We start from the raw sequence: 14,289 nt of genomic DNA on the forward strand, positions 1-14,289 counted from the left end.
GCCATGGCACCTCAGCAAAAGCTTTCTGCGACTCATTGGGACTGACTCAATCGGTCAACTTCCCTACCCAGATCTCAACCAATGGTACTCCATATGTTCTGGATCTGATTTTGACAAATTTCCCTGACAATATCTGCTGCTCTTTCTCCGCTCCAATCGATTCTTCTGACCACGTCCTTGTCAAAGTGGACATCTCTGGCTATTAGCAGAGAACCACCTCACTGCCGTAAAGTCTGGCATTTCACTCAAGCTGACTGGCAGGGTCTCCACGCAGCCCTCAAACTTAAAGACTGGTCTCCTATCGCTACTTTCTCCAACATCAACTCATCCTGGGAATTCTTTCAAAGAAACTTGCTCTCCCTCATGCACAGATTTATCCCCTCTCGTCTTGAGTTGTCCTACCCTTCCTCCCACCCTTGGTTCACTGAAGCTTGTGGTGAGGCAGTTGTCCTAAAACAACTTGCCTTTGCCTCATGGAAAGCAAACCCAACTGAGGGCAATCTCAGTTCCTTCCATAAAGCTCGGAACAAATGTGTATCTACCCTCAGGAGAGCCAGAAAACAACATCTTTCTAATCTCAAGTCTGAACTCTCAAACCTCTCTCCCTCCTCAAAATCCTGGTGGCATCTAATCAAATCTGTTTCTGGTGTATGTTCCCCCTCCATCCCCTCCCTTACCTCAAATGGCTGCACTGCTGATACCGCACGTGAAAAAGCTGAATGCCTAAACTCGGTGTTTGCAGCTAAATCACTTTCTCTACTCACCTTACCCAGTCGCACCCAACTGTCCCTGCACTCTGTGTCCTTTTCTCCTGACAAGGTGGAGAGCTTGCTGTCAAACCTCGACTCAGATTCTGCAACCGGTCCAGATGGCATCAGCCCACATGTCCTAAAAACCTGCTCTTCTGCTCTTGCTCACCCTCTCTCTGTTCTATTCACCCTCTCATTTGCTCAAGGCCATCTGCCATCTGCTTGGAAATCAGCAAACATGACTGCCCTGCACAAAAAGGTGCAAAAACAGATCCCTGCAACTACAGACCAATCAGCCTTCTCCCAATCATCAGCAAGATTATGGAATCCGTCATCGCTTCAGAAATCAAATCCTTCCTCTTCTCCAATGGCTTGATTTCTGATCATCAATTTGGTTTCAGACCAGGTCACTCTACCCTGGATATGCTGCTTCTGCTCTCCCAACAATGGATGGAAGCCCTCAATGCCAGGCAGGAAATCTGAGCCGTAACCCTGGACATATCACGTGCTTTTGACACAGTCTGGCACCCTGCCCTGCTCACCAAACTCTCTTCCTATGGTATCCAAGGCCATCTCCACTCATGGCTCGCAGACTTCCTCTCCTGTCACAGTCAATGTGTGTCCCTAAATGGAGTTCTTTCATCCCCTCTTCCTGTCCAGGCTGGAGTTCCTCAAGGCAGCGTTCTGAGCCCTGTTCTTTTTCTGGTTTTCATCAATTATCTCTCCGATTCTCTGGAAAATCCTCTATATCTCTTTGCTGATGACTCCACCCTCTGCCGTACCATCGGTCATCCCTCAGACCGGCAAGCAGCAGCTTCTTCGCTCACTGCTGATCTGGGTAAAATCACAAACTGGTCCAACACGTGGAACATGTCTTTCAATCCAGACAAATCTCACACTCTCACTATGTCTCTTCGAAAGGACTGTTTCGAAAACCCCCCCATCCACTTTCTCAACAATCCTCTGGAAGAAGTCCTTCCTTTCAAGCTTCTGGGTCTTACTATCTGCCATGACCTTTCCTGGGAAAGACCTCGCCTCCAAAGCCAGTCGCCGACTGGGAATCCTCCGTCATGCAATGTCCTTCCTCGGCCCACCTGAGCTCCTGATCACTTACAAAGCTTTTGTCCGCAGCCTGATGGAGTACTGCTCTCCCCTCTGGGCTGGGGCTCCTGCCTCCCACCTTTCTCGGCTTCACGCTGGAGAATCCAAGGCATTTCGGATCACTTACATCTCCCGCAATGAGGCTGAGTCTTTGGGCCTCTCACTCAATCACCGCAGGTTGGTTGGTGGTCTTTCTGTCTTCTACCATCTCCTCTCCAGCTTCGCCCCCCCCCCCGCTCTCTCTGCGATTTGTCCCCACCACATTTCCGCAGGGTGCTCAAGGTCCGCCAACAACCCCCTTCTGGTAAAACTACCAAAATCACGAATCACTGCTCACCTTCACTCTTTCATTCCTCTTTTCTTCGCCTTTGGAATAAACTCCCTCACTCTATTCATTCCCATTCTTCCCTCTAGGCCTTCAAAACAGCTGTTCACTACCACCTCTTATCCCCCATCCAAATCTTCGATCTTTTCTACCCCCGATAATCCACCCAAGCCCACCTCCTTCAAATTCCCTGCTTTCCTTCCTGAAAGTCCCTGTAATGTCCATCCTCTATTCCCCATTTTCCCCGTCCCATCCCTTTCCCTTCCACACATCTCCAAATGTTTCTGTTCCCCACTGTTTTGTCCTTCCCACTCCCGCCCCTCCTGTCTCATGCCCCCCTTGATGTGTGTTGTGTGTTCGCTCTCATACGAGCCTCGACAAGGTATACAAAAAAAAACCCCTGTAAAGAACTGAAAAGAATGGGTTAATACACATACATGTCAAGCGAAGTTGTGTACATATTGTCATATTGTAATATCTGAAAATGCTCAAAGGATATCACCGGGCACCCGCCTGTATTTTGAAGAGGTACCCCCAAGCAACAAGAAACAGCAGAGAAAAAAAACTTTACTCGGCAAAACCAGGTTCAACAAAATATTAACCTGAGACTCCCCGACTATTATGACGTTGAGTGAAAAGATCGAGTTGTTAGATTTGTTGGCTCGAGGTGAAAATGTGGCATCTGTCTGGTCATCAATTTTTCCCACCCAAACAATTTAGCCATAGATGACCCTCAAAATTTTTCATACTGATCAGAATTTTCATACGTTTGACGTATGCAATTATGACGTCATAACAAAGCCACCTATGATGTCATCAAAAAAATTCACATTCATTTCCAATGGGGAGTACTTTACGTACATGAAGTTTCCATTTTTTTTTCCATGGAGCGGTTTCAGAGATACAGAGGTTCAAAGTTTTTCCTTTTTTTTCCAATATAGTTGCCACACCACATGACCTATGACATCTTTATTATCATTATAATATTCCACACCAGTAGTCACACCTGTGATGAAAATTTCGTGTCGTTTGGATAAGTGGTTGCAGAGAAAACATAAAATTAGCACGGACAAACGGACATGAACCAAGTGCTGAACCCTACTTTTCACTCTGTGTGCGCGGAGTAACTCGGACAAACAGATGGAATGTCTTTCCACATCGACGGAATTGTTTGTTTGTGCAGTTTATCGACGCACAAGCCGGCACTTTACTGACGAATGAATGCTAATACAAGATTAAAACATTGCGTCGCGTGTGCATTGCAGGTTTGATGTGAGCTACAAAATGGCGTCCAGTGACGTCATCCCATGTGCCCACCAGCTCGTTGTCCAGTGAGTAATAGTCGAGATCAGTGACTTCGCAGGGCAGTAAGTTACCCCCAACATGGCAACCGGAGAATTTCTTCAAGTGGAAATTGCCGGTGGGCTCAGGAGAACTGTCCAACCAATGTGTCGAACAGAATATTACAGACGGACGGACAAACAAGTGAACAAGCCGGTAGGCAACATGGGTGGTCGCTAGATAACTGCACACTAGTCATACAGTTTTAGATGGATCGGGCTGAAAATTTTTGACAAAGAGGTTGATTATAGTGCGCATAAAAGCATGGAAGCCGATTTTTTTTTCAAAAATTTCAAAGTCCCGCTGCGAAGCAACGGTGGCGTCCATAGCAACGGTGCTCAAACGCATACAACTAGATCCTGGTATGAACCTACCAGTCAAGTTTCATCAAAATCGGTTGACTCCTCTGGCCTCCAGAGCTGTCCATAACATACAGACATACAGACAGACGGAAAACCTGAGAATAATGGTCGTCCAGCGACCACCCAATAAGGGTAGTCAAGCAACCACCCAATAAGGGTAGTCTAGCGACCACCCAATAAGGGTAGTCAAGCAACCACCCAATAAGGGTAGTCAAGCGACCACCCAATAAGGGTAGTCTAGTGACCACCCAATAATGGTCGTCCAGCGACCACTCAATAAGGGTAGTCAAGCGACCACCCAATAAGGGTAGTCTAGTGACCACCCAATAATGGTCGTCCAGCGACCACCCAATAAGGGTAGTCAAGCAACCACCCAATAAGGGTAGTCTAGCGACCACCCAATAAGGGTAGTCAAGCAACCACCCAATAAGGGTAGTCAAGCGACCACCCAATAAGGGTAGTCTAGTGACCACCCAATAATGGTCGTCCAGCGACCACTCAATAAGGGTAGTCAAGCGACCACCCAATAAGGGTAGTCTAGTGACCACCCAATAATGGTCGTCCAGCGACCACCCAATAAGGGTAGTCAAGCAACCACCCAATAAGGGTAGTCTAGCGACCACCCAATAAGGGTAGTCAAGCAACCACCCAATAAGGGTAGTCAAGCGACCACCCAATAAGGGTAGTCTAGTGACCACCCAATAATGGTCGTCCAGCGACCACTCAATAAGGGTAGTCAAGCGACCACCCAATAAGGGTAGTCTAGTGACCACCCAATAAGGGTAGTCAAGCGACCATCCAATAAGGGTAGTCAAGCGACCACCCAATAAGGGTAGTCAAGCGACCACCCAATAAGGGTAGTCTAGTGACCACCCAATAAGGGTAGTCGAGCGACCACCCAATTATTATATCGATAAAATCGTGTTGATGCAAGGAATACAGAAAACACTACAAGAAGAGCTCCCTTTGTTCAGTTTATGAATTATAGGCTTTCAAGTCCGATTATTATCACACACAAGCAAACAGACACACTGACACGCACAGGACAGAACTATCCATCTCTTTTGACTTTTAAAAATAATCTTGGCTTTATTCAATATTTATACTCATGGAAGAGCATTAGATGACAGATGGTAAAAGAGAAAAGGCAATGTACTGATTCAGACCACAGATGGACACAACAGGCAAGAGAATGAAGGGAGGAAGAGAGAGAGAGAGAGAGAGAGAGAGAGAGAGAGAGAGAGAGAGAGAGAGAGAGAGAGAGAGAGAGAGAGAGAGAGAGAGAGAGAGACAGAGAGAGAGAGAGAGAGAGAGAGAGAGAGAGAGAGAGAGAGAGAGAGAGAGAGAGAGAGAGAGAGAGAGAGAGAGAGAGAGAGAGAGAGAGAGAGAGAGAGAGAGAGAGAGAGAGAGAGAGAGAGAGAGAGAGAGAGAGAGAGAGAGAGAGAGAGAGAGAGAGAGAGAGAGAGAGAGAGAGAGAGAGAGAGAGAGAGAATGAACGAGTATGGAGAGAGAGATTCAAGATGAAACAGGTGGAGGAGAACACAGGCATGAACGAGCATGGAGAGAGGGATTCAAGATGAAACAGGTGGATGAGAACACAGGCATGAACGAGCATGGAGAGAGGGATTCAACATGAAACAGGTGGAGGAGAACACAGGCATGAACGAGCATGGAGAGAGGGATTCAACATGAAACAGGTGGAGGAGAACACAGGCATGAACGAGCATGGAGAGAGGGATTCAAGATGAAACAGGTGGAGGAGGACACAGGCATGAACGAGCATGGAGAGAGGGATTCAAGATGAAACAGGTGGAGGAGGACACAGGCATGAACGAGCATGGAGAGAGGGATTCAAGATGAAACAGGTGGAGGAGAACACAGGCATGAACGAGCATGGAGAGAGGGATTCAACATGAAACAGGTGGAGGAGGACACAGGCATGAACGAGCATGGAGAGAGGGATTCAAGATGAAACAGGTGGAGGAGGACACAGGCATGAACGAGCATGGAGAGAGGGATTCAAGATGAAACAGGTGGAGGAGGACACAGGCATGAACGAGCATGGAGAGAGGGATTCAAGATGAAACAGGTGGAGGAGAACACAGGCATGAACGAGCATGGAGAGAGGGATTCAAGATGAAAGGTAACAGGGTCGGAGTGGGTGTACTAAAGCTCAGATGTTGAAATCCTCTTTCTCTACTCTTTTAAAGCCCATTTTCCATGGTTTTCCTGCTTTCGTCAAGGAAAATTGCCAACGTTGTCCTGGTTTTTTGGAATATTTCCAAAAACTCACTCTCTTAAGTATAAATCAGTCGACTTTCTCTCCATCCTCAGCTCGGTGATTGAATCTTTAATTGCATCACACTTCAAGACTCATTTTTTTGTATAACTCTCTCATCATCAGTTTTTGGCATTCTGACCAGGTGATTACACCTTTGACATGCTGCTTCTGTGTCAACGATGGATGGATGTCCTCAATCTCAAATAAGAGCTCAGGGCTGCATCAGTGGACATATCCCATGCATTTAATAGTCTAACAAGCCTCGTGTTGAATTAATGGTTCAGGTGGCTGGCTTAAGATCTTGGAGTCTTAAATTCAAGCTCGTGTTGTTCCTTTGAATTAACACCAGGTGGGTTGACTCAGCCTGTCATCATTCTGAGGACGACCAAATGAGTACCAGCTTCATGGTAACAGGGGCATTGCATCAGTGGCATAGCTAGCTGCATTCAAATAAATAAATAATCTAACAAAAGCCATGATTTACAACCTGTCAACCAATGGTATCCAGAGCTCTCTCCGAGAATGGCTATCAGCTTCCTAAACACTCACCAGCACTGAGTTGCTTTGGATGGAATTACTGTGTATCCTATCCTGTACCCTTAGAGTCCGGTGTTCCTCATGGTGGCGTCCTCTAATCCTGTTCTTTATATATATCAATGACATATCAGTGTCGCTGGAAAATCCATTCTTAACAGATGAGTGTGTCTTTCCTCTTTCTACCTGTGAGCTGCACTGCACATTGTGAAACATTGTGTTCCCTTTCAACTGCATCTCCTCCCCTCATGATATGGTGCATGTTCGTGTCCTCTTGTCTTCCCTTTGCTCCACTTTGTTTCCATTGACCCTTTACCCCCTTGTTATTCTGCTCCTCTGTGAGCCATAAAACTTGACACATAAAACCCATTCGACATAAGGGAAGGACCATATGAAACAAATAAGAACGAAATAACTATCTCGGGAACCGCTATATGTTGTGTGTCATTGCCTCGGGTATGGATGGTTTCACAGAACCATCATGGTTTCAAGAGATGGGCAGGAGTAAGGGAGGTATGCCAAAAAGCACTGGAGACACGTCTGCATTGGTAGAGGCATGTGCTCAGAAGGGAGGATGGGAATATGGCCAGGCTGTTCTTGGACATTGATGCAGTTTGCAGGAGGAAATAGAGCAGACAAAAAGTTAGTTGGAAGAGGTGGTGGAGAGGAATGTGTGTGAGAGAGCGAGAGAGGGAGAGAGAGAGGGAGAGTGAGAGGGAGAGGGAGAGGGAGAGGGACAGAGAGAGAGGGAGAGGGAGAGAGAGAGAGGGAGAGAGAGAGAGAGAGAGAGAGAGAGAGAGAGAGAGAGAGAGAGAGAGAGAGAGAGAGAGAGAGAGAGAGAGAGAGAGAGAGAGAGAGAGAGAGAGAGAGAGAGAGAGAGAGAGAGGGATGTGAGAGAGAGAGAGAGAGAGAGAGGGATGTGAGAGAGAGAGAGAGAGAGGGATGTGAGAGAGAGAGAGAGAGAGAGAGAGAGAGAGAGAGAGAGAGAGAGAGAGAGAGAGAGAGAGAGAGAGAGAGGGATGTGAGAGAGAGAGAGAGAGAGAGAGAGAGAGAGAGAGAGAGAGAGAGAGAGCGATAGAGAGAGAGAGAGAGAGAGAGAGAGAGAGCGATAGAGAGAGAGAGAGAGAGAGAGAGAGAGAGAGAGAGAGAGAGAGAGAGAGAGAGAGAGAGAGAGAGAGAGAGAGAGAGAGAGAGAGAGAGAGAGAGAGAGAGAGAGAGAGAGAGAGAGAGAGAGAGAGAGAGAGAGAGACAGAGACAGAGACAGACAGAGAGAAAGAGAGTCAAATCTTGAATAATTTTCACATGTACCATCTCTGTCAAGAGATGAAATTATGGATCAAATTGAATGGAAGGGATGGCAGAATGAAGGCCAAGCCAATTGGCCTCATTAAGCTACAACATTTGGCAGCATCTCAGTGGTTCACTGAAGACCACCAGAGGAATATAACTTTCACGAGAACATGATCTAACGAGTAAAGGGAACTGAAGAAGAGCAGAAGGGGAAGTTGGTACTGAATGTTTCTGCTCCTTTAATGTCTTCGCTGTTCGTCTGCAGGCGGTTGTGCATGATTGTCTTTCTGTAGTTTCCATTGTTGACCTCATATGTTCCTGCACATATAGATGATAGAACGGGTTGGAGGTGTGGTGAAAGAGGAGGGAAGGGTTGTGTGGGTGCGTGGGTGGGGTAGGGGTTGTCGAGGGAGGGAGGGGGAGCACTATTTATATGGTTTCTACTGCTTCTCTTTTTAATGGCAGCAATCATTCACACACTCTTTTCGGGCCAGCAGGGGAAACTTTTTGACTGACATCTTTTACGAACCGACTGACCAGGCCTGCCCTTCGACTGAAGGTGACAGGAATTTAGGATTTGTTTAGGGTGCTGGCGATAGACGATAAATTGTCTACTCTTTGCAAAAGACACCGTGGGATCTGTAACGTGTACCAGCTAATGCCAGCATATGGGACGCCCAGTGTAACATCAGTCCGAGGGACGGCACACACATTGATTCCTCGACCTGCCTGCAAAACACCAGGATGACATTTTATAGCTGTGCTGAGATTCAAACCCTAGCTAGATGGCTCAGAGCGGAGCACGCAAACCTCTAAGCCAGTGGTTCTCAACCTTTTGGAGCCGCGACCCCCCAAAAAATTTAAGTTGGGGTTCGCGACCCCCCTCCCGACTCACACTTGAAACACACTGCAGTGACATCACAGAGCACATTAAAAAAAATCCACAGTGCCTGGAGCTCATTGGTCAATGCCTCGGTACTGCCAGCAGTTAGAACTAAACAGAACTAAACTAAACTAAACAGGCATCACAAATTAATTATTTACACTCTGATGTATAACAGTAAAAACAGCCAGCCACATTCATAAAAAAAAAGGCTTCTGTAATTGCAAAGAACGGTATGTTTAGCCTATTTATGCACGGGACACAGACTGGAAGATTGAGCGACCCTCTGCTGCAGACAGAGGTTACTATCACACATGACAGCTATCAGACGTACACAAACCTTGCATTACTAACCAAAAATATACAAAAAACAAAACAACAAAACAAACACTACCAAAACTACCACTTCCAAAACTTTAGCTTTCAGTCCCCTTCTTGTCCCCTACATGGCGCCAGCTCCATCTGTACACACAGAGATGCAATTTTCCCAACTTAGCCCCTCCTCGCACAGTTTACTGTCCAGTTTGTTAAAAATGTCACGACCAGTGCAAGTTCCTTCAAGTGTCGAGCAAAACAACATATCCTCGTACATTTTCCCCTCGTAGCTGTATCTTGCAAAAACAAGTAACTGTGGATCACTGGAAACATCCGTTGTTTCGTCAATTTGGAGGGAAAAATCTTCCAGTTTTCTTCACTCACTCAATGAGCTGCTCTTCAATGTCGTTGGCCATTTCACCAATACGCCTCGCCATTGTGTCATTAGACAGTGGAATAGTCTCAAGTGTGCAAGCTATTTTTTCACCATGCATAGCTCTGGTCATTGCAATCGCTGCTGGGGCGGATCAGGCTCTCTGCAATAGTATGGGGCTTCTTGGATTGAGCAACCAGGTATGCCACTTCATATGAAGCCAACAGGGCTTTGACAGGGATTGTAGAGTGCTCACATACAGTCGTCTTTTGGCTCTGTAGTTCTCCCTCCTCTCCCTACAATGAAAAAAAATCTAATGGTTTGTCAATGTAGGATGGGTGTTTGGTTTGTAAATGTCACGTCAATTTCACTGGTTTCAAGCTTTGGTGAGCAAGCACTTCCGAACACAGAACACACTGTGGATATTCCACTTCAATTTTGGCGAGGCATGTGAATCCGTACTGCAGAAAGTCAGTCTGATATTTCCGACGCTTGTTGGAGGCCAAATCTGCCGCCGACACCTTACATTTTCCAGTTGAACTCGTAACAGTTGGCCCACCTTCACATGTGTCGTCTTGGTCCGCATCTTGAGCTGGCAGACGTTTTTTGACAAGTCACCGATCCATATTCAGCCACCTTGCAGGAGTTAGCTGGCGCTAACATTGACTTTCAGTACGCGCCACTGTGCTGCACGCGTGCTCTCACTCTCACTCTCACTCGCACACACACACACACACACACACACACACACACACACACACACACACACACACACACACACACACACACACACACACAAATTTCACTTTCTGCTCAAATCTGTTTCATAATGACTACATTATAACATTACATTGATATGGGAGATTTAATTGAAAAATCATTTTCAAAAAATATTTATGAATTTCTTTATTATATATTTGTTTGTTTCTTTGTTTTGACAACCTTCCCACGACCCCCGAAAACAATCTCACAACCCCCAGGTCGAGAACCATTGTTCTAAGCTATCCTGCCAGACAATGTCTTGTTTATAAGTACGTGATAATCAATAGTTATCTAAAATAATTAATATCAGATTGTAAAATGGAAATATTTGTCAACAATGAATTTATTTATTTTTATTATATTTCTCTCCATCAACAAACATTTTCCTAATCTCAGAAGATTCGCTCTCTGTGGTATATAGTGCCCTACATGGTGCATCACATCCTCTATTCAGAAACGGTAAATATATTTATTTTTCACCTGAGTGAATCTTTTTAGTTTTTAGGAAGTTATCAACTATCAAAGGTGTTCACAAATACAGTTCCTGATTGGAAGAGGTGCTGGGGAAAAGGAAAGTTAAACTCTATTCAGTTCAGGATCAGAGATTTATGAGTAGAAATGATTGACTCGGTGAGCCCTGCATCTTCACAGTAGCTATTGGCTGCTATACCATGAACATATTTTTCTTTAACCTTTGTAAGACTCAGGGAGGACTTCTTCTTCTTCTTCTTCTTCTTCTTCTTCTTCTTCTTCTTCTTCTTCTTCTTCTTCTTCTTCTTCTTCTTCTTCTTCTTCTTCTTTTCCTCTTCTTCCCTTTATAAGGAGTGAGGTCCGATGGCCTACCTTGCTCCCTCAACCTATCCATTCTTTTTACCATTCTCTCTTCCCCCATCCGCACCAAGTGTCCAGCCCTTCTCGCACGGCATTTCATCAATCTCCCGCTCAAGCTCATCTACACACCAATCTCCTCCCTCAGTTCATCCATCCTCCTTCTATCCACCCTCATCACTCCCATAATCCTCTTGACCCAGTTGTTCTCACAAATCTGCAGCCTCTGTTGTTATCTCTCTGTCAGTGCCACCATATCCAGACTGTAATGGTAGGACATCAGTTACATACGACATCAGAACCTTCCCTTTCAATTTCCTTGATATATTTCTGTCTGCCATTACTTCCTCCACCCTCCTCCACACATCCCCACCTACGTTAACCCTCCTCCGCACCTCTGCCTCAAACTTACCCGTTCACTTTTCCTCCCAGATATTCAAACTTATTTCGCTGCCTGATCTCCTTCCACTCTGACCTGATATTCATTTATTTTCTTTGCTGCCAGACCCACATCACCTCAGTCTTCTCCATACTCATCTTCAGCCCATGTTTTTCAAATTCCTCCTTCCACTCCCCCAGTACTTCCTGTATCTCCCACCCACTCTCCACCACAACGGCCAGATCAACCACGTACAGCATCCTCCCCATACTACCCCTCAAGCTCACCTTCCTGCTTACCAGCTCCATCACCATGATAAACATGAGTGGGCTGAGAGAGCTTCCCTGCCTCAAACTGATGTTCATGCTGAACTCCTCAGACATTCCAGGACCAATCAAAACTCTTCCCTAATGTTCCCTTACACATCCCATCCACCAACCTAACTTCTGCTTTTGGCACTTCCATCCATCCTAGTGTCGCCATCACCATCTCTCTCGGGATAGTGTCGTAGGCCTTCTCCAGGTCCACAAATCCCAAATCCCATCTCATCTTGCACGTATATTATAGGAAAGACAAGGACATCCTGAGGCAATTGACAAATCAACACAGCATTATGTTTTTCAAACTGGTGTCACATCATCATCTTAAGGCAAGTCATTGATCCAATCCCACACTAACTGGAAGCCAATGATCGACAACTTTGATTTATTAAATTATGGAGGATTGGTACAGGAGGTTGGGGGTGGAAAGAGGAGGAGGTGGCGAGGGAAACACAACCTTTTAACAAGATTCTTGAAAAGGGAATCTTTGATGTAATGAAAATAACATCCAGTCATTTGCATGATAAATTAATACAAATTGGAGGGAAGAGTTAATTTGGTGCTGAAAGCAGCAGAATTGTCTATTTTGTTGGAAATATAAAGTCTTCCTGCCTTTATAAGGATTGTGGGAGCCAGGCATATATGTATTGTTGGCCCATTGTTTTCATATCTTGAGAAATCCACTCATTTTTTGAGGGTTTCCCCCTTCTTGCCGAGCGTATTTAACATCTGGTGTTCATTGCCTGCATAGTCCCAGATAAAGACCACTCTATGATGGAAACGTCAAACCTAACCTCCCTCATGTTGCAAATGGTACCGTTTTACTTTTAAGTATGAATCCTTCCAACTACGAGATATTGTTCGCAGATTAATAATATTTAAAGCCACGTGTCTTGTCGTGATGGAGTACTTTCAACATCATGGGAACTAAAGTTTTTTTTCAAGTTTCATTTGCATATTCTTGACTACGTAATCCATGTGTGAGGTTTCAGGAGAGTGAACCACATGGAGTATTCTGGCTTTAAAGGCAGGAACCTTCATGTTGGTCTTTATCCCACATGTGCAAAGCGAAAAGTGGGGGTAAGCAATTGGTTCATTTTGTTTGTCAGTCTGTCTGTCGACAGACGTCAGTCTATGATCGAGAAACAACTTAATTTCAGTTGAATGTTATACTTTGAGCATCAATCGGAAAACAAGTCTGCAGTTTAGCAGTATTTTGGCTCTGAATTTGGGAAATTGTGCGGAATCTCATCCCGATTAAGCGTGCGCAGTAAAAAATAAAAAAAATAAAAAAAATTTACTGTCTACCTGTCTACGGCAGTTAAAATTTAAAAAATCATTCCAAACAGGAAGCTTACTGCTTTAGTGATGTCATAAAGGACACAAACAACAGGAACGAAGAACTAATTTAACGTGTTAAATAAGGTGGCGCAAAATACTGGGCATCAACGGCGGTAAACTTCTGAAACAAAAGGTTTTGTGTTATTTTCTACAACCTTTAAAATCTATTTAATTTCAATTAAATTATATACTTCAACATCATAGAACACCAATTACTTTTTGATTTTCAAAAAATTTTTTTTTTTGATATTCACTTTTAAAAACCTCCAGTTTAGCAGTACTGGGACAAAATATTTTGGTATTTGAGGTCATCTCAGCCATTCAAATTTTCCACTCACACTCTCAGCCTTGGGGGAATATCAACATTCAGACAAAATGGCAGCTCTTGGGAAATATAGATCATGCTCATAAACGCAATAAGCAAGTGTTTAAAAGACCCTTCCCATGTCCTTTTTTTTTCTCAAGACTGCGTGGGGAAGTGTGTTCTATGAACTCTTTAGTTTTTTATGTGGTTTATAATCGCAATATTGATGGAGGGCCTTTAAGGAGATATCAGTTGGAACAAGAGAAAGATAATAAATTAAAAAAGGGTGCATGTGACATCACGATGGGAGATAAGCACAGTGTGCTTGACTTTATGATGGAAGAGATGAGGTATGTATACCAAAATCAAAAGCCAATGGAAGTTATTGTGTTTGATATGGAAAGCACTATAGTAAAAGACTGTATTAAAAGGATAGATTAGCAGGAACTTTACAACAACAGAGAAAGTACGAAGGGAATAATAAAGATTAGTGAAGGAATAAAATAAAAACTGGGAGGGAAGGTCACGTTGGGCTCCATTAGTTTTACAGGCACGAAGGGGCTGACAGGTCTTCACACGTAAGATTGGTGGAGCGGCAGTCACAGTGCTCTGGGAAGCAGTTACAAGAACCCACGGGAGCGACGGTGCTGGAAATCTTACGTACAAGGAAAGATAAGAAACACAGATGCTCCCAGAGAGGGAAAACTGGCACTGCACGTGCTAAATCAGTGGGTAAATATAAAGTGGTCGCAAGAAGGCCTTTTGCCTAACCAAGCAGACCGCCATTGAGCGTGGGTGCAG

Source organism: Eptatretus burgeri, chromosome 4 (assembly GCF_056783735.1).
Source record: "Eptatretus burgeri isolate ZD-2024b chromosome 4, Ebu_testis_v1, whole genome shotgun sequence".
NCBI classification, from domain to species: Eukaryota; Metazoa; Chordata; class Myxini; order Myxiniformes; family Myxinidae; genus Eptatretus; species Eptatretus burgeri.